We start from the raw sequence: 19481 nt of genomic DNA, 5'->3' as shown, positions 1-19481 counted from the left end.
GCTTAGAAATGCCACTGATTATTCTTCCATTAATGTTTAGTGGAGACGTTCCATGTTTGAGTTACCAGGGTCATCTGAGTTAAATCTTTTTTTAGAGAGAGTAAAGCTTGAAGAAGAAACCACATTTGGGGTTTCTCTGTGGAGTGGTTTTGTTTTAGTGAGAGAAAGAAAATAGATGATAGTTTAGTGAGAGAGAGAGAGAGGAGAGAGGAGAGAGAGAGAGAAAGTAGTGGAGTGAAGAGTGAGGAGATAAAAAAAAGATAAAAAAAGTTGTCGCCGGAAAAAGTTGTCACCGATGACCTACTCCAGCGATATCTTATGTGGACGAATGTGACGTGGAAATTGCTTGGTGAGGTGGACAAAGAGAAATAAAAACAATTAAATTACAGAATTGCCATAAGGGTAGAATGGAGAAGCTTATAAAAAAATGTGGGGGCCAAACAGGAAACTGGGGCCAAAACGAACTGCCGGACACTTATTGGGGCCAAAACGTCTAGTTGGTTACAAATCGGGGGCCAAAACGGAATTAAACCTTTATTTAACACACTCATACATCTATTATACAAACCCGTAATATAATAAATTATGGATTTATAAATTATTTAATCTACCTTAAAAAAGTATATTTGTACAAATTTACTATACAAACGTGTAATAAATTATTACCGTGTAATTCTCCATCGATAAATCCCTGATTTTGATTCTCTATGTCATCAGCAAATCTGTTAATTGATATTAATGAGGACAAGATCAGCGGAGTCAAGAATCAGGATTTGAAATCATACATGGCTAGCCTTTGATTCTCCATCGTTAAGGCTTACCGTTTTAGTTAAGACGCAAAATAACCAAAGTAGAAGAGGAATTAAAGCCAAACTCTATGATAAAAGAAAACTGAAGGTTTACAGAATTGATCTTTACAACTCTATTTACATAATTTACTACGATTTTTCTTATTAGTGTTGATCAACGACGGATCCATCATTAGGCCACGGGAGGCTATACCTCCCTCGATTTTTTTTTTGTTGGCTTCTTTTTTAATCTCATACTTTTTTTTGATACTTGATGGGTCTAAAAGATTACCCTAAAAGGTCTCCACACGCAAGTATATGAGCGTCAAGTAACAACCCGATAAAACCGGGGTCGATCCTTAGAGACTTAGTCAAACTTGTTTTAAAATTTAGAACTAATAAAATTTTTTGGTTTTAATTTAGTTTTGGTGATGAATGATGAGGCATGAAAATGTCCCATCTGAATCTCTTAACCCGGGCTAGTTAGTCCAATTCGAGCAGTTACTCTGCTGAATTATGTGTTTCTTTTGTCCAGGTGTCTTTTACGGAGTTCGGTGCGAAAAATTGCTAAAATCGGGAGAAAGACACACTTGAGGGCATTTCGGTCATTTAGAGATGAGGGTGTTCTGGAAATTTTAGTACTCGGTTGAAAAGTAGAGTCGAAGACGAATCAGTAGGCGAAAACAGGATTCAAAATGGAGTCCACATCCGAAAAATAGACAAAGTCAAAGTTTTAGTCAAAGAGGGACATGTGTTGCAAATCCGGAGGGAGAGATGAATATTTCGGTACAATGGTGGGCATTGATAGGACATGTGGCGGGTGCTCAGCACAGCAGTCAGACGGTACAGATTATATTGTGGTACACTGTTGGGCAAACGCGGGATAGCTGGCGCAATTCCAGACGAGGCGCAACATTGTTTCGATAGACACCAGTCCACTGAATAGCTATTACATGTGCCTATATAGTATGACGCGCGACAACATATTCCGGTAGTCCCAACTTTCCATCTTCATTCAGATCCGCACCCAAATATCTCACGGTCTGAGATGAGAGTCCCACAGTAACACTGTTCAGCCGCAACACACAGTAGCAGCCCCACTTGCTAGCAATGCTAACTGAATGATTACCAAGATTTTTGGGTTGATTCTCTTTTATCTTCTCATTCTATTTTCAAAAATAGAAATAGAGAAGAGAAAAAAAACGTGAATATATAATAGAAACAGAGAGGAAAGAAGGGGAGATGATTGAAGATAAAATCTTGGAGATAAAATCATTGCCATTATTCTTCTCTTCTTATCATATTCTAGTGAGAGACAGTGAAGTGATTTCCACATAAAAATTTCAGTAGGGAACAAGTGATCTGAGGACTTATTTGAGAAAGATTTCTTTGATAAATGGGTTGGACTGATTGAAGATAAAATTTCTTCTCCTATAGCTGAAAGGAAAGAAGATTGAGAGAGAGTTGAAATGAAGATTCGGCTGGGAGAATATATTAATAGTAGAGAGAGAGAGAGACTGAAGATTTTCAGAAAGAAGCTAGAGATACAGATTGTTAGAGTATAGCACCAGGCCCACTCGACAAAGCCCGACCGACCATAAGCAAGGGGCAAACCGACTAGGGTTATTATTATAGGAAGTTGCTATATTATGTAATATTTTATGTATAAGTAAGTTTCTAATATTCCTAGATTACTTCTATATGTAAATCACTTGTAAACCTATAAATACCCATGTAAATCAATGAATACAACACATAGAGAATTCTTTCTCACATCTCTCTCTCTCTCTCCCTCTCTCTCTGTGTTCAGTTAACTGTTATCTCAATTATTCAAGAGGTGATTTACCTCTTCACACAGGTAATAGTACTGATGTTGTATGAGAGTGTTGTATGAGTTAGTGTCGTATAGGAATATGACCCATTGTGGTTGTTAGTTAGTTAGAGAGTAGTTAGAAGGTTGTTAGGAAGTTAGTTATTCCTCTCAAACTCGATATAAACTCATTTGTAATTCTCTCATTAATAAGGAGAATCATTTTCTCAATATGGTATCAGAGCTTATCCTCAAGTTTTCTCTCGTTCTCAATCTTCAACTTTATCTCTCTAAATTCATCTCCGTCGTCTTCAACCTTCAACCATTCTCTCTCTAACTTTCTCGTTTTCTCTCTTTCTTCTAATAACAATGGATAGTAGTAAAATTACATCTCTTTCCATTAATTCCTGGGGAATGCAATTCCTATCAAGCTTCAATCTGACAATTATCTAGCCTAGAAGTCTCTTTTCCTTCCAATCTTGAAGAAATATAAAGTTTTAGGTCTCATCGATGGATCAAGGCCTTGTCCTGACAAATTCATTGATCGAGATAGAGAAATCATTAATCCAGAGTATATTGAATGGATAGAAGAAGATCAAACACTGTTAATTGGATCAATTCAACTCTTTCTGATTCTGTGGTTTCTTATGTGGTTGGCACAAATTCTTCAGCAGAGTTATGGAGAAGAGGTAATTTCTAAAATGGTCAAAATAATATTGAAAATGAGTAGAAAAGCACAAAACATTTGAAAATTATTATTCAGGTCAAAAAGTGTGCAAATACTAAAATACCCTTTTTTGTTATTTTGTGTAACTAAATTCTTTTATTTTTCTTTAAACGTTAAATCGATATAACTTTTGTTTGGGATGTCGGATTTCTATAAAAATTATCTATTTAGAAATGGTTTTTCATTAGCTTTCAAACAAGATCCACTTTCAATATTTTTTTTCAAAAAAAAAAAAAAAAACAGAAAAAACGGCGTTTTTTCCTTTACGTTTTTCTGCAAACGTGTTTGCAACAATGTGTTCTGCAAACGTGTTTGCAAAAATCCGTTCTGCAAACGTGTTTGCAAAAATCCGTTCTGCAAAAGTGTTTGCAAAAATCCGTTCTGCAAACGTGTTTGCAACAATCCGTTTTGCAAACGTGTTTGCAACAATCCGTTCTGCAAACGTGTGTTTGCAACAATCCGTTCTGCAAACGTGTGTTTGCATAATGTAAACTGCAAACTGTGTTTGCAAAATATAGATTGCAAACATGATTTGCAAGCTTTGCAGAATATGATCTTGAGTTTCATATCTTGCAAACTGGATTTGCAAATCTAGAATATATACTAAAATTATGTGTCTACGAAATCTTGAGTTTGGAATTGAAGAAATTGTGTGGTCGACTTTAAGATAAACCTTCAAAATTCTTATTGTTTTCTACTTTAAGATCAAACCTTTAGTGGACATCTAGACATCCAATTTTTGAGACATGGCATTATAACACTCGCCTCGTCTTCCCGTGGTTAAAATTTCATGATCTTCTCAATTTTTCAAAAGAATCAAGAAAGATTTCTAAAATGGGGGAAATTTGGGCAGGAAACTCTTGCTAGTAAATGTTCATCCGTGCCATATTTATCCAATACGTACCATATCATTCGTTTTCGAAATTACATTGAAAAACATATTCTCAATATCACCAATCGTTATATGCAAATTCACATAGATGAATTCTCGGGCGAACACATGAAACGAAGCGAAGTTTATGAAGCATATCTTAGCTCGAAATCTTCCAAAGAAGCTAAACGACTTAAAACTCAAGTGGGCAAAGATAGTAAGAATCTTGTTTTAAGCATGGATGCCAATGAAGAAATGACATATGAGTTTCCAGGAATCAAATTGTGGTATATTATCGACACATGATACATTCATGTTTCGACAATATCCACCTCTCTCATAGAAAATGAGCTTCAAAATTTTCATTAAATTACAGCATTGATACATTCATGTCCACAACATCCTGACTCTTCCACAGCAAATAAACTTCAAAAAAAAGGCATTGATACATTCATGTCAGACAACATCCGACTCTCCGATAGCAAATAAACTTCAAAAAAGCCACCGACTCTCTAGATGGTTTAAAACCGAAATTAGACCGTCTGATGCCCATTAAATCTTAAATGTTTGAGCATGGACAAATTATATGAACTTGTGCTATTTATGGAGAACCCTCCCCCCTGAACCAAAAGAATCAGAGATGCAAGCTATATTTGCACAACATAACTGATCTTACCAAGTTGACCCCAAAAAACATTTTAAAAAAGAGCTTCCTTCTGTCACCTGCCATAAAAAGCTCTTTAATCCTCCGCAACCAGTTAATCACAAGAAAAATACCAATATGTAGTATAAGAACATCCTCATCTATCTTGCCAAGAAAAGCTTCAACAAAAAATACATCATCCAAATAACAAGATGAGTAACTAAAAACAGATGTTCGTAACCACAAAAAAGTAAGGAAACAAAGGACAGTCATTTCTGATTCATTATAGAAATTGAAATATAAGAAGCGCTTCTTCCGCCATGGCCTTCTCTAGGTGTTGGTGGCTCTGGTGTAAATCTGCTGGCTAGCATGAGTAGATATCATCCGGATGGCACCTTTTGCCATCAAATCCTTGATTGCCCTTCGTGCCAAACAACAATGGAAAGCACCACCACGACCGCCACAAGGGACTGGAGCCAACTTCTACCTTCCAGATGCAAAGCTCTGCTATATCCTTACCCTTAACTTAAGAAATTAGTGTTCAATTCTGTCATCATCAACTTCAGCTCCAACTCCAAGGCAAAACCAAACATTCAACTTTCAAGATATCTCTAACAATTGCTTTATTCAACTTGTCTACAGATTATCATTGTTGAACTCCATTACCCATTACCCATAACCAAAATTTATGATATAGTTTGATAAGGTAACCTAGAAAACTATGAAAAGGTAGAGAAAATCCACACCCACAACAAAGACTACAAACATAATAGATCACAATCATGGATACACGTCACTTTGTTTGTCTGATTAACCCTAATAAGTTATGCAACTAAGAAGTTCTAAAGTAATGAAACTCATCTATATATGATATGATATAAACTAAAAATTAATACAATCCACGAGAAAGTTACAAACTTAAACTACCACAAAGTGACTACAGAAGAACCTAGAAACCAAAAACCTCTAGTATATCAAGAGACGGATCATTCAAAGAAAACCCTAAAATTGTGTACATGCCAATCTAATTCAAAAAGTTTAAAGCAAGAAAGATGGATAAGCATAAAATGAGAAAGGGGGTAGTGGTAATACCTGATCCAAGGATGGATTTGATATCATCACCGGTTGGGGTTGTGTTTCCCCCAAAATCGCGAACAAGTAAGAGGCAATAACCTTCGTATCTGCTAAAACCAAGCAGAAAGATAAACTTTCTCAGTTTCTCAACTAGATACTTAGGGTTTCAACATGCTTATATTAGCCCTGCTAAACAAACTGAAAAATCAAATATGATGATCAGAGTTTCAGAGAAGTTCCTGATGACAATCATGAACGAATAGAAAGAAGGAAGATGAAGAACCATGGAGAAGAAGAAAATGCCCAAAAACTCGTCGGTTTCTTCAGAGGAAGTGGGTTTTATGTATAAGGGCATTTTGGAAACTAAAATATTAAAAAATGACCTCAATAATAATTTGTCATATTATTTTAAACTTTATCTGTCAATATCCATGATATTGTGACACCTTCTAATTAATATAAAAAGTTACCTGTTTGTTTTAGACAATATGAATATTCTATTGACCTAAACAACCATTTTCTATATGGAGAAATCTCGAAGAATCCCTTGCTGCTTCCTCTACTGCTCATGTTCTTCAACTTGAGAGACAATTGAGAGATATTAAGAAGGATAATGATTCAATTCCTACTTTTCTTGCTAAGATAAAAAAAGATATGTGATAGTTTAGCCGCTGCTGGAAGTCCAGCTTCATCAAAAGAGATAATTATAAGTATTCTTGGTGGTTTACCTTCTGAATTTGATTCCTTTGCTACTTCAATTCGAGTTAGAAATCCACCTGTGTCTGTTAATGAACTTCATAATTTGATATTAAGTGAGGAGATTACTATCAATGATAATTTCAAGAAGACTTTATCTACCTCAGATAGTAATGCTTTTCTAGCTACTCAAGCAAGCTCTAATTCTAACTTCAGACCTAAATCTCAAGGCAATTTCTCTCAACAATCCTTTCAAAATCAGTCGTATGTTAATTCCAATAGGAAAATTTCAAATTCAAGAGGTAGAGGAGGTTCATACTCCAACTCATATGGTAGAGGAGGTCAATTTATTCGATCTTCATATCCAAATTCTTCAAATCCTCTCCCTAATTCATATCCAAATTCTTCTAATCGGCCTTCATGTCAAATCTGTGGTAAAATTGGGCATACTGCCATGGAATGTTATCATCGACTAAACTTCTCTTATCAAGGCAAAGCTCCACCATCTAATATAGCAGCTATGCTTGCTTCAGCCAATAAATTTGGCCAGAATCCCTGGTATGCTGCTTCAGGTGCTTCTCACCACATCACTAATGATCTCTCTCAATTGACTTCTTCTTCAACTTTCAATGGTAATGACAGGATCTCAGCTGCTAATGGTCAAGGTATGCTAATCACTCACTCTGGTAATTCTTCTTTTACTAAGAATAATAGAATATTTCTGCTTCAAAATGTGCTAAGAGTTCCTCAAGCTTCACATAACTTGTTGTCTGTACACAAATTCACCAATGACAACAATTGTTCTTTAACTTTTGATCCTTTTGGATATTATGTGAAGGATCTCAACTCGACCAAGATTCTTTTTCAAGGGCCAGCTAAGGCTGGTCTCTATCCAATTTCCCTCTCCTACAATAAACCAGCACAAGCTCATGCTCTTTCTGCTTCAAGCTCAGATGTGCATCTGTGGCATAGAAGGCTTGGGCATCCATCTTTTCAATCCATTCAGAGATTGAAGACTGTTCTCTTTCCTAATAATGCTTCTATGAAGCCTATTTTCTGTAATGAGTGTCAATTAGGTAGAAGCAAGAAGCTTCCTTTTACTGTTTCTTCTTCTTTTGCTTCTCAACCTTTAGAACTGCTTCATATTGATCTATGGGGTCCATCTCTTGTTCCTTCTGTGAGTGGCTTTCGATATTATGCTAATATAATTGATGAATTCTATAAGTATTGCTGGATTTTACCTCTTCATAATAAGTCTGACTTTAGAAAAGCTTTTTCTATCTTCAAAACTAATGTTGAAAATCAATTCGATGTAAAGATTTAGACTTTAAGAACAGATGGAGGAGGAGAATTTTTACATTCTTCCTTTCGAGAAATGCTCCATCTTGCAGGTATTTCTCATCAAATGACATGTCCTCACACCCCTGAGCAGAATGGAGTAGCTGAGTCCAAGCATATACATCTTCTTGAGGTTGGAAGAACTCTCCTTATTCAGTCTCATCTTCCCCAATCTTTCGGGTTAGAATCTCTATATACTGCTAACTTTCTTATTAATAGACTTCCCACTAAATCAATTAGCTTTCAAAGTCCTTTTGAGAAGCTTTTTCACTTGGTTCCTAATTATAGCTTTCTCAAAGTGTTTGGTTGTTCTTGCTTTCCCTAGCTTAGGCCTTATTCTTCTAATAAACTGGCCCCAAGGAGTAAAGAATGTGTGTTTATTGGATATACCCATGATCACAAGGGTTACAAATGTCTTGATATGTCTATTGGTCGAGTTTATATCTCTAGACATGTTGTCTTTAATGAGTCTGTTTTTCCATATCCAAGTAACACATCATCACCTCCTTCTTCTTCTTCTGTCTCTCTTCCATCCTTGCATTCTTCTCCTATTATACCCACTAATGTCTCTCCTTCTCTCATTACTTCAATTCCACCTCCAACTTCAATTCCCATCTACCATCTCCTGCTTCATCTTCTGCCCCATCTCCTGCTCAGCCATCTTCTGCTTCATCTTCTTCTTTTTCTTCTTCTTCTTCTAATAACATTGTTCCTAGGAATACTCACACAATGCAAACTCGAGCTAAATCTGGAATTTTCAAACCCAAGTCCATGTTACTTGCTACAGAACATCCTATTGCTCCTGTTCTTTTATCTTTTTCTATGCCACCTACACCCACTTGCTTCACTCAGGCTAATAAAGATCCTAAGTGGACATAGGCAATGAGTGAAGAGTTTAATGCTCTCCAAAAGGCAGGAACTTGGTCTTTAGTTCCTCCTAATGAAAATTACAACTTGGTAAGATGCAAATGGGTCTTTAAGATAAAACAAAAGTCTGATGGTTCTATTGAAAGGTACAAAGCTAGGATGGTTGCCAAAGGCTTTAATCAACAGGAAGGTATTGACTACACTGATACCTTTAGTCCTGTTGCCAAACCTACTACCATTAGAGTTCTCTTAACACTTGCTGTTCAAAATGATTGGGGAATTAGACAATTGGATGTTAGTAATGCCTTTTTACATGGAAGCCTCAAAGAGACTGTATATATGTCTCAACCTTCTGGTTTTCAAGATCTTCTTCATCCAAATTATGTTTGCAAACTTCACAAATCTCTTTATGGCTTGAAACAAGCCCCTAGAGCTTGGTATGAAGAGCTGGTGGATTCTCTCCTTTGTTTGGGTTTTCTGAAGTCCAACGCTGACTCCTCTTTGTTTGTTGCTAAACATGGGTCTGACATGGTCTACATTTTAGTCTATGTTGATGACATTTTGATCACAGGTTCAAGTCCTAGTTTGTGTAATCAAATTATTACAGAGTTGAGCACCAAATTCTCCATGAAGGACCTTGGTCCTCTTAGCTTCTTCTTGGGTTTAGAAGCACGTAGAGATACTCAAGGACTGACTCTTAGTCAGTCCAAGTATATCATTGATCTTTTGGAAAAAACTAATATGACTAGGGCTAAACCTTGTGCTACTCCTATTGCTGCCAAGACCAGACTCCTTCCATCTAACGGTATTGATGTGACACGAAAATGTCACATTTGGAGGGTCTAACTTAGACTAATTAGTTCTTGTCGAGTATTATAAATAATATTTTATGTGTTTTTCATGTTAGGTACCTATTTTGGAGTTAAGCGTGTAAATCGGAATAAAGGGAACGAATTGTCACTATCATTTCATGTACCCAAAATGAGAGAAAAAGATTTCAAGCAAATCAAATTACAAGTGGAGGCAATGGCGAGTCCAACGGTGAAGACGGAAGTCAATTCCGAGTTCGGACGAGGAAGTTGTGAAGGATAGAAGCCAAGGTCTTTTCTTGAAGGCACCCCCCATTGGTTGTAATTGTAGAGGCTAGATTAAGGCACCTCCTTGGTCTTTAATTCAAAGCCCAACATCTAAGCCCAAGTTCAAGAATACCCAAAGAAGAAGGAAGGTGTAGAGAATTTATGAGCACCCACTTTTGGGCCCAAGTCAAAGTAGTCTAAAGACTTAGTCAAGTTGACTAAGTCTAGGGTTTGAATCAAGTGAGGCTACTATTCATCTTCTTCTTCATTGATTCATTCAACCAACCAAGAACTAAGCAAGAAAGAGGAGAGAGAAAGGGGCTAGGGTTTCTCTAGGGTTCTTAGTGTTCTTCATCAAAAACCTAGGGTTTTGCTTTTGAAAGGGAGTTTGAAGAGCTAGAGAAGGGAGAGAAGGGGTCGGCCTAAGCTTGGCCGGCCAGCACTAGGCCGGCCATAGCTTGGCCGGCACGGGACAGCAAGGGCTCCATGGGAAGGAGCAGCAGCTGCACCGGTCAGATCTTCATTGGGTAGCAGCTGCTCGGATCTTCAAATCACAGCAGCTCGGGTTGGTGAGAGCACGGGACAACAAGCTCCGGTTGATGCTTCTTCAACTCGGTCGGACAGCAAGCTTCCAGCTCGGGACGACCATAGTGAAGCACGGGACGGCTGCACTAGCCCGGAATCTTGCTTGGCCGGATTTGTGCACATCTCGGTCGGAAAGTTTTATGGTTTCCGACGACTTTCTTAGCCGGAAACCATAGGGCTTTTACTCCCTTCTTCATTGTCTTGCTTCCCATGTGGTTTGATTTGATTTTGGGTTAGAAACTGCTAGAGAGAGAAAGCTAGGGCTAGCTTTAATGGAGGTTGTTTTCTAAATGGAGAAGATGATGGTGGTCGCTATGGGGAACCCAGAAATTTGCTAAGGGGAGATCGGCTGCAACTAAAGATTAATATTTTCCGACGAACTTAGCCTTAAACCACATTGAAAAAGGGGGATTCTCTCATCATTTTCTTTCTATTTCTTATTCAATCACCATGTTTAGCTAACTTTAGTGTTTCGATTATATGAGATGAAATGTGATGAATTCGTGATTGTGTTTAATATGATTTGAGGTTTTGATTATAAATTGATGTTCATTTATTTCGATTATCGTTTTGATCGTATTTTCATGTGTCTTGTCAAGCACTTCACATAGTTAATAGACGAAACGAAGTATTCGATATCGATCGTAGTCTAAGTCATAATTTCATGTGTCTTGTCATGCACTTCACATAGTTAGGCGACTAGACAACACTTTCGTTGACTCGGGATTAACCGATTATGACTTTTGTTTGACTAAGTATGATCTCCGGATATACGTAGTGCTTATAGACATCACTTTAGGAGTCGAACATCGATTATACTTTGAAACATTAGATCGGACTACACATAGTCGTAGATTTGTCATTATAGATTCCCGGACTTCGACACCTCTCTCACTTATTTGTCTCCCGACTCTTGTTCCCCGACTCTTGCTCCTCCGAACTCTTCTCTCGAATCTCTCTCGCCCGTTCACTTTGATAGTTTAATTTAGTTTTACTCGCTTTCTTCTTTTGGTACTCTTTCGATCAAAACCCCCGTTTACCTTTGTTTTTCCCCTTTTTAGTCTAAGTTAGTTTGTAATATCTAGACCGAGGGATAAGACCCTTCGATATCCAAACTACCTTCCTATCCTTGGATCGATCCCGGCTTTGCCGGATTACTACTTGATACCTCCGCTTGGGTGTGCAACCTTTTCGGGTGCATCAGGTATCCCTCTTTCTGATCCAACTACTTATAGGAGCATGGTAGGGCTCTTCAGTACTTAACTTGGACTAGACCAGATATTAGCTTTGTTGTGAGTCAAGTATGTCAGTTTATGCTATCACCTACTTCTATTCACTTTGAGGCTGCTAAGAGAATTCTAAGATATCTCAAGGGAACTATTTCTCATGGTATTCGAATTTCCAAGTCCTATAAGTTTGGAATCACAGCATATGCTGATGCTGATTGGGTTGGTAGTACCTCTGATAGTCGATCAGTTGGTGGTTTCATTATATTCCTTGCTGGTTCCCCTGTTAGTTGGTCAGCAAGGAAGCAACCTACAGTTTCTCGCTCCTCTACTGAGGTAGAATATCGAGCTCTTGCTTTCACACCTGCTGAGGTGGTCTAGATATGTCATCTTCTCCAAGATCTGAACTGTCACTTGTCTACTCCATCTTTGTTATTTTGTGATAATGTCTCAGCTATTGCTTTGGCTGCTAACCCTGTCTTTCATTCGAAGATTAAACACTTGGCTCTTGATTTTCACTTCATTAGGGAATTGATGGCTTCCAAGACTATTTCTCTCTCCTACATCCCTACACTTCTTCAACCAGCTGACATTTTGACAAAGGCACTCCCTGCTCCTCGATTTCATCTTCTTCAACCCAAATTGAAAGTGTGATCTTCCACTCCTTCAATTTGAAGGGGGGTAATAGCACTGATGTTGTATGAGAGTGTTGTATGAGTTAGTGTCGTATGGGAATATGACCCATTGTGGTTGTTAGTTAGTTAGAGAGTAGTTAGAAGGTTGTTAGTGTTAGGAAAAATAACCTAATTCACTTGTTCAGGAATATGAAGATAAACGATGCGAAAGTAAAAGCAGAGACACCAAGATTATTTAACGTGGCAAAAAACCCCTCCAAGATAGAAGGTAAAAAACCACGGGACCTAGTTCAGAAATCTTCAACTATAATGATAATAATGGGTTACACAATTCTTCACCAAACGTATGGTGGATAAACTAATTGTTCAAGATGTGTGGAAACACTCTTGGATAACAATTTTTCCCTAAACTAATAGAGGATTAATCAATTCTTCCCTAAAACAATATGGGATTAACCAATTCTTCCCTAAACAAATAGAGGATTAACCGACTCTTCACCAAAACTATGGTGGATAAACTGAACAAAGAAACAAAGAATAAAAATCTCTTACTCCTTAGGATTTGAACAAATCCTAGATTACCAAAGGCTGAAGAAGATAACCGCAAACTAAATTGCTTCACAAGATTAATAATCTTTTTTTCTTCAAACCAATATTCTTCTCTTTCAATCTCTCTTGAAAGAACTACTTTCTTGAGTCCACTGATATCAGTTTGTTGGGGTCCCTCCTTATATGAAAAGGATTCCTAGTAAGAATAGGATTTCCCTTATTCCTTGTTTGGGGAAAAAAATAGAAACTAGTTTCTATTTTTCAAGCCTAAAAAGGAATTCCTATTTCTATTGGTAAACCTCCTATATTTGTCATTATAAATAGGGAATGAAAGGGATGAAATTATACTTTCAAGTCAGAAACTATCCTCCCGGTTGGGAGCTCTCAGTTGGGAGAGTTAATAGAGAATCCTTTCAGATCATATCCTCTCAGATTAGAGAGAGATAGAGATCAGAGAGATGAGAACAGAAAGAGGTCAGAGAAAGAAAGATTTCTGAAGCGGTTCTTTCAAGAGAGATTGAAAGAGAAGAATATTGGTTTGAATAAAAGAAGATTATTAATCTTATGAAGCAATTTAGTTTGTGTCGAACTTCTTCAACCTTTTGGTGATCTAGGATTTGTTCAAATCCTAATGCTAGTAAGAAATCTTTGTATCTCCTTTCTTGTTTGGTTTATCCACCATATATGTTTGGTGAAGAATTGGTTAATCCTCTATTTGTTTAGGGAAGAATTGTTATCCAAGAGTGTTTCTACACATCTTGAACGATTGGTTTATCCACCATAGGTTTGGTGAAGAATTGGTTAATCCGTTATTTGTTTAGGGAAGAATTGTTATCCAAGAGTGTTTCCACACATCTTGAACAATTGGTTTATCCACTATAGGTTTGGTGAAGAATTGTGTAACCCATTATTTAATTATAGTGGAAGATTTCTGGACTAGGTCCCGTGGTCTTTCACCTTCTATCTTGGAGGGTTTTTTTGCCACGTTAAATTATCTTGGTGTCTCTGCTTTTACATTCATATCAGTTTATCTTCATATTCCTGAACAAGTTAATTAGGTTATTTTTCCTAACACTCAATGCTCTAGCCGGGGTAGAAGATTGACATGGGGTGCACACATCAGGCAGTGAATCATTGATTAAGAATTTCATTCTCAAGTCTTAATCACATATTGATGTTTTTTTTTAGAAGTCGACTATGATTTACGTTAGTCGTTATAAGGCATGGATACATCATTAAGATGTTATAAGCACAATAACTGCCTAGGTTCAACTATTAATGAAAAAGGCCTAAAGCCCTAACAACATGAAAGAGACCTAAAACCCCACAACATGAAAGAGAAAGAGACCTAAAGCCCCCACAACATGAAAGAGACCTAAAACCCCACAACATGAAAGAGAAACCCCACAACATGAAAGAGAAAGAGACCTAAAGCCCCCACAACATGAAAGAGACCTAAAACCCCACAACATAAAAGAGAAAGAGGCCGAAAGCCCCCATAACATGAAAGAGAACTAAAACCCCACGACATGAAAGAGAAGGAGGCCTAAAGCCCGACAAATTTATTATTGATATCACATATCGATGTTAAACTATAAAGGGCAGCTAAAAGAGAAGCTCAAAATTGAGGTAATTTCTGATTAGTGATAGCACGAAAAGAATAATGAGTTTCAGAATGACAGATGCAAAATCTCAAAGTAAAAAAACTTCTTTAGCAATATGGCTTCTGAAGAGACGAAAGGCCTGTCTTGCGGTTGAAGTCCCATTCGTGACCAGTATAGGACTGCAGTAAGAAATCTTAGGGTAGCATTCGTCAGGGTCGCGTGAACGCATACCCCCTCAATCACAAATTATGACTCCACCACTTCTAAGTGTATGGAAGTCGCTAACCTAGGCCATGGACCTTCTCCATCATCCATAGTAAGTATGGTTTTGACCTGTTTCAACTTTTATTTTCTCTCTTTCTATCAGAGTTTATTTGCTAATATGAGACTATAAAAACGGCAAACAATTTCCTGTGGTTGGTTCTTGCTATGGGCAGCTTTATTATTTTTAAGGCCCAATACTTCTCCTACTAGGCATACGTTAGACAATAAGATAACTCTAAAGGCATCACCATAAGTCCCAACACCCAAGTATTTTAAGTAACCTTTGGGGGTTAAGTTTAGTAATCCTGGTGGAGGTATTAGAACTGCTTAGGCACGTCAATCCCCGTCATGGATTATAACATTGTAGTCTATCGCTTGAAGCTGAATTCCAAAATTGTCTGATGTCAAAGCTGGGTGACTTCTTGGAGTCATTGAAGGTGATAGACAAAAGATGCTAATTCACCCCAACCCCCCCTAGTAGTGACTCTATCAAGCAGAGTGAGATTCCCGTCCCTTCTTCTCCAAGTAATCTGGCCATTACCTCTCCTAGCGATGCGTTTTCTCTTCGGAATTCCTTCGCTCTCCAAATAGAGAATGCTTCATCTTTCTACATAATCCTACTTATCTCATCTGATACTTTTACTCTTGTATCTTTCAAACATTGGCAATCTGTATGAAGCATATCTTTCAAACATTTGGCAATCTGTATGAAGCATATCTTTCAAACATTTGGCAATCTGTATGAAGAACCAACAAGTGCCATATCACTGCAAATCCAAATTGCAACTCACCTCAATATAAAATGGTTAACGCTTGTGTGATTACTTGGCTTCCCATAATTTTTTTTTTGGGTTTTTTCTTTTGGAAGTCGACTACGATCTACGTGAGTCGTTACATTTGGCATTGATACAAATCCCAACTCAAACTCAAAATTGTCAACCGTTGGTAGCCCAAGTGGTTCCAAGGTGTTGACATAAACTCTAGAAAGCCCTGGAGGTCCCAGGTTCAAATCCCAGAGAAGGTGGAATCTTTGGTTATTTGAGTTGGGATTATTAGGGTATAAATAATGTAGTTGGGCCTCGTTCAATCTCGGAGTAACTTCAAAAAAGCAGAGAGATTGATTTAATATCTTAGTAGTTACTTTTATCCATACACCAAGTCGTCTTTTTAAACTTATAACGGCACTATCACAGACGACACCTAGTTATGGTAACAACCAGAACAAAGAAAAGAATAGCTATGCATTCTTGATATTCCGATAAATACTGAACTTACATGAACAATGTGGTCCGTATAGTACACTTTTTTGAAATACGAAGTATATTTTCTTATCATCTTTTCTGTATTCATAAACAAGTTAGGATAATAGGATTAGGTCAATAATCCATCCCTCAATAAGAAAAGATTTTGAGAGGAATATCCATGAAATGCTTGATATAGAAATGAAAGAGTAAATTTTGGTTTCAAATCATTTTAATATGAAATACTTTGGCTTAACTTATTAGTAAATATATTTGAACAATAGAGACATAAAAATAAGATAAAAAAACAGAGAAGGTAATAAAAAGGATGGATGGAAACTTATAAAACGTTAAAGGGAAGAGATCTAGATTGCATTTAAGTTAATCCAAGTAATATCATTGACATTGGATATGATTTAATCATCCATTAAAACCTATATAAATATCAGTTACTAAAGGCCAGCACTTTGGGGAAAGCTAAAAAGTTTCCGGGGTGTGAAGACTTGGTCAAAAATTGGTCAATTTTGTTTGACAATTTTATTTAGGGGGAAAGCAAAATACTTCTCCACCTCACCTCACTCTCTCTCCACCTCACCTCACTCTCTCTCCACCTCACCTCACTCTCTCTCCACCTCACTTCTATCTTCTCCGATTAGGTCGCCGACCGGAAAATTTTCCGGCCGGCGACCATTAAAAAAAAAAAAAAAATTTCACTCTCTCTCTCTCTCTAGAAACTCCGGCGAAGGGGTTTCCCTTCGCCGGAGTTCCGGTCTGTTGAAGAACAGACCGGAACTGGTTTCCGAGCATATCCAAAGGAGTATTTGATTTGAGTTGTATCTGACCGGAAAACTTTGATCAAATCAAAAGGAGTATTTGATTTGAGTTGTATCTGACTAGAACTCCCTATCTTGCCATACAAAATACTTGATTTTGAATGCGAACTAAAAAGTAAGAATTGTATCTAGAATCAGATCAACATCTAAGATAATAGTTACTATAATGATTTATCTTTTCTAGTTTTATTCATCCATATATAACAATTATATCAACTATTCAAAAAAAAAATTCTATCATAAAGAAACTATTTTTATAACAAAAATAAGAGTTATATACCAAGTAAGTGCTATTTCTATTGAGCTCTTATACTTTTGGTAATATTGGCAGGCTTTCTTAAGTGCATGGAAAGAGGCTTGTGATTGGAAAGGAAATGCTGAGATTTTGATTCCAGGAGGGACATACTTGTTAGGGTATGCATCATTTAAAGGGCCATGCCAAGGTGGTATGATATTCCAAATTAAAGGAATGGTGAAAGCACCAAAGGGAGTTGGAAATGTTGAAGACAAGAGTTGGATTAAGTTCCAATATGTTGATAATTTGGAGATAAATGGTGGGGGAGTTTTTGATGGAGAAGGTCCTTCTGCTTGGCCCTACAATAATTGCAACAAAAACCCTAAGTGCATCTCTCTTCCTCGTGTAAGTTTCACCTCTATCTTATTTCCCATTTCATTTTTAATATGTTGGAGCAATAAAACAAGCGATTAAGCCATTAGATCAAACGTCGCCTATATTTGTTTCTGAACGTGATAGACCAAGCTTTAGTAGTTACTATTAATATTAAGTCGACTTCATTCGTCCAAGCCCAAACCCAAGCCCAACGAACACAAGGTTATGTTAATGATCAAAGTTTTCCGAGCATATCCAAAAAGTCTTTGAATTTACAAATATAGTCCACGCTACAAATATTTTCTTCAACCATATGTTATTTTAGGTGCATCCTCAAACTTATTACATTTCGAGGTCCTTTCACTGGGCTGGCGGAGCCTTTCTTACTAATAAAATCTTGTATTCCTTGGATCTAGACTTAAAGGTAGAAATAATAATATTTCTTTGAATAGACCTTTTATTGTCAAATATCTCTTCGTATCTTTCATTAATTCCAAATATGGAAAATATGAATCCTTAATTGAAATGGACAATATATGACATTAAAATATTTATTTGATGATGATGATGATGATTCTGATCAAACTTTTTTTTTTTCTTTTCTTGATAGTCAATACTGTTTGAGTATGTCACCAATTCAGTAGTTCGTGACATAAAATCAGTAAACAGCAAAAATTGCCATATAAATGTTTACAAATCCAAGAACTTGAGCTTCAAATCAATCACAATCTCAGCACCCGGAGACAGCCCCAACACAGATGGAATTCATATTGGAAATTCAGATACAATTTTAATACAAGATTCGAACATTGGCACAGGGGATGATTGTGTTTCTATCGGCCCGGGCAGTAGTAACATTTACATCACGAGGGTAACATGTGGTCCGGGACACGGCATTAGTGTCGGTAGCCTTGGAAAGTACCCAAATGAAGAAGATGTTTCCGGGTTAATTGTAAAGAATTGTACATTTATCGGCACGTCTAATGGCGTAAGAATAAAGACATGGCTCCCTCTCCTTCAAGTATCGCGAAGAATTTCACTTTCGACACTATTTTCATGAACAAAGTAGATAATCCAATCATCATAGATCAAAATTACTGTCCACATGGTCAATGCAATAGTCAGGTACATTTTCTTAAACGTATGTGTACTTTGCTGGAATTTTATGTCCGACTCGCTCAGAATACTGTGGTAAGGGTCAAACATTTCATTCTGTTTTGACCCACAAGAGCACCAATATCAGTATTGAGGCATAGGATTCGGGCGAAATTTACTTTCTGTTTTTTTGTACAGATGTCGATGATTATTATTTTTTGGTTTTACAGGCGCACTCACAAGTTCATATTCGCGAAGTAAACTTCCAAAACATATGGGGTTATTCAACTACAAAAAATGCAGTATCTCTAATATGTAGTCAAAGTGTGCCATGCCAAAATATAAAGCTAGAAAGGATATACTTGCCGTTTCATCAGCGAACAATAGCTACAACTTCAACATGTTCAAATGTTCGTGGCTTGTCCACTGGCACACAGGTCCCTCGACCTTGCATTTGATCGATGTACTAATTAACTAAGTCATTAGATGTTTTGTTTCATCAACTATTTAACTCGTTGAGAAATAAAATAGAAATTTCGAGTTTTACTGTCATTTCCTTGATACGTTCTGTGACGTATAGATACACTACTGATAGCTATTTGGATCGATTAGCAGTGTATGAAACCAAATGTGAGCCTTGATCACCTACTCGAGAAGTTTATTCTATTTTAGTTTATTCTAATTTTATGAAACCAAATGTCACTATCTACCATCCAACAAAAATAACATTTCAAATCATTTATGTATATAAACAGAAGTATAAGGAGAACCAGTCCTTGGAAAATTTGAATGTTACATCCTCAAATTACATTCTAGAGATGCATAACAAAGATTTGTAGAACCATATGCTACTTAGATGGAATCTGTGCTTGTAGAAAAAAATTGCTCTTACCGTCTGATTATGAAATCTTATATAAACAGAGGGAATTCTTTAATTACTTTTGACAGA

Source organism: Eschscholzia californica, unplaced genomic scaffold, assembly GCF_041429995.1.
Source record: "Eschscholzia californica isolate CP2 unplaced genomic scaffold, dmEscCali1.0.p SCAF_1, whole genome shotgun sequence".
NCBI lineage: Eukaryota > Viridiplantae > Streptophyta > Magnoliopsida > Ranunculales > Papaveraceae > Eschscholzia > Eschscholzia californica.
The sequence above is the reverse complement of the archived record's forward strand: the minus strand, read 5'-3'. Positions refer to the sequence as shown.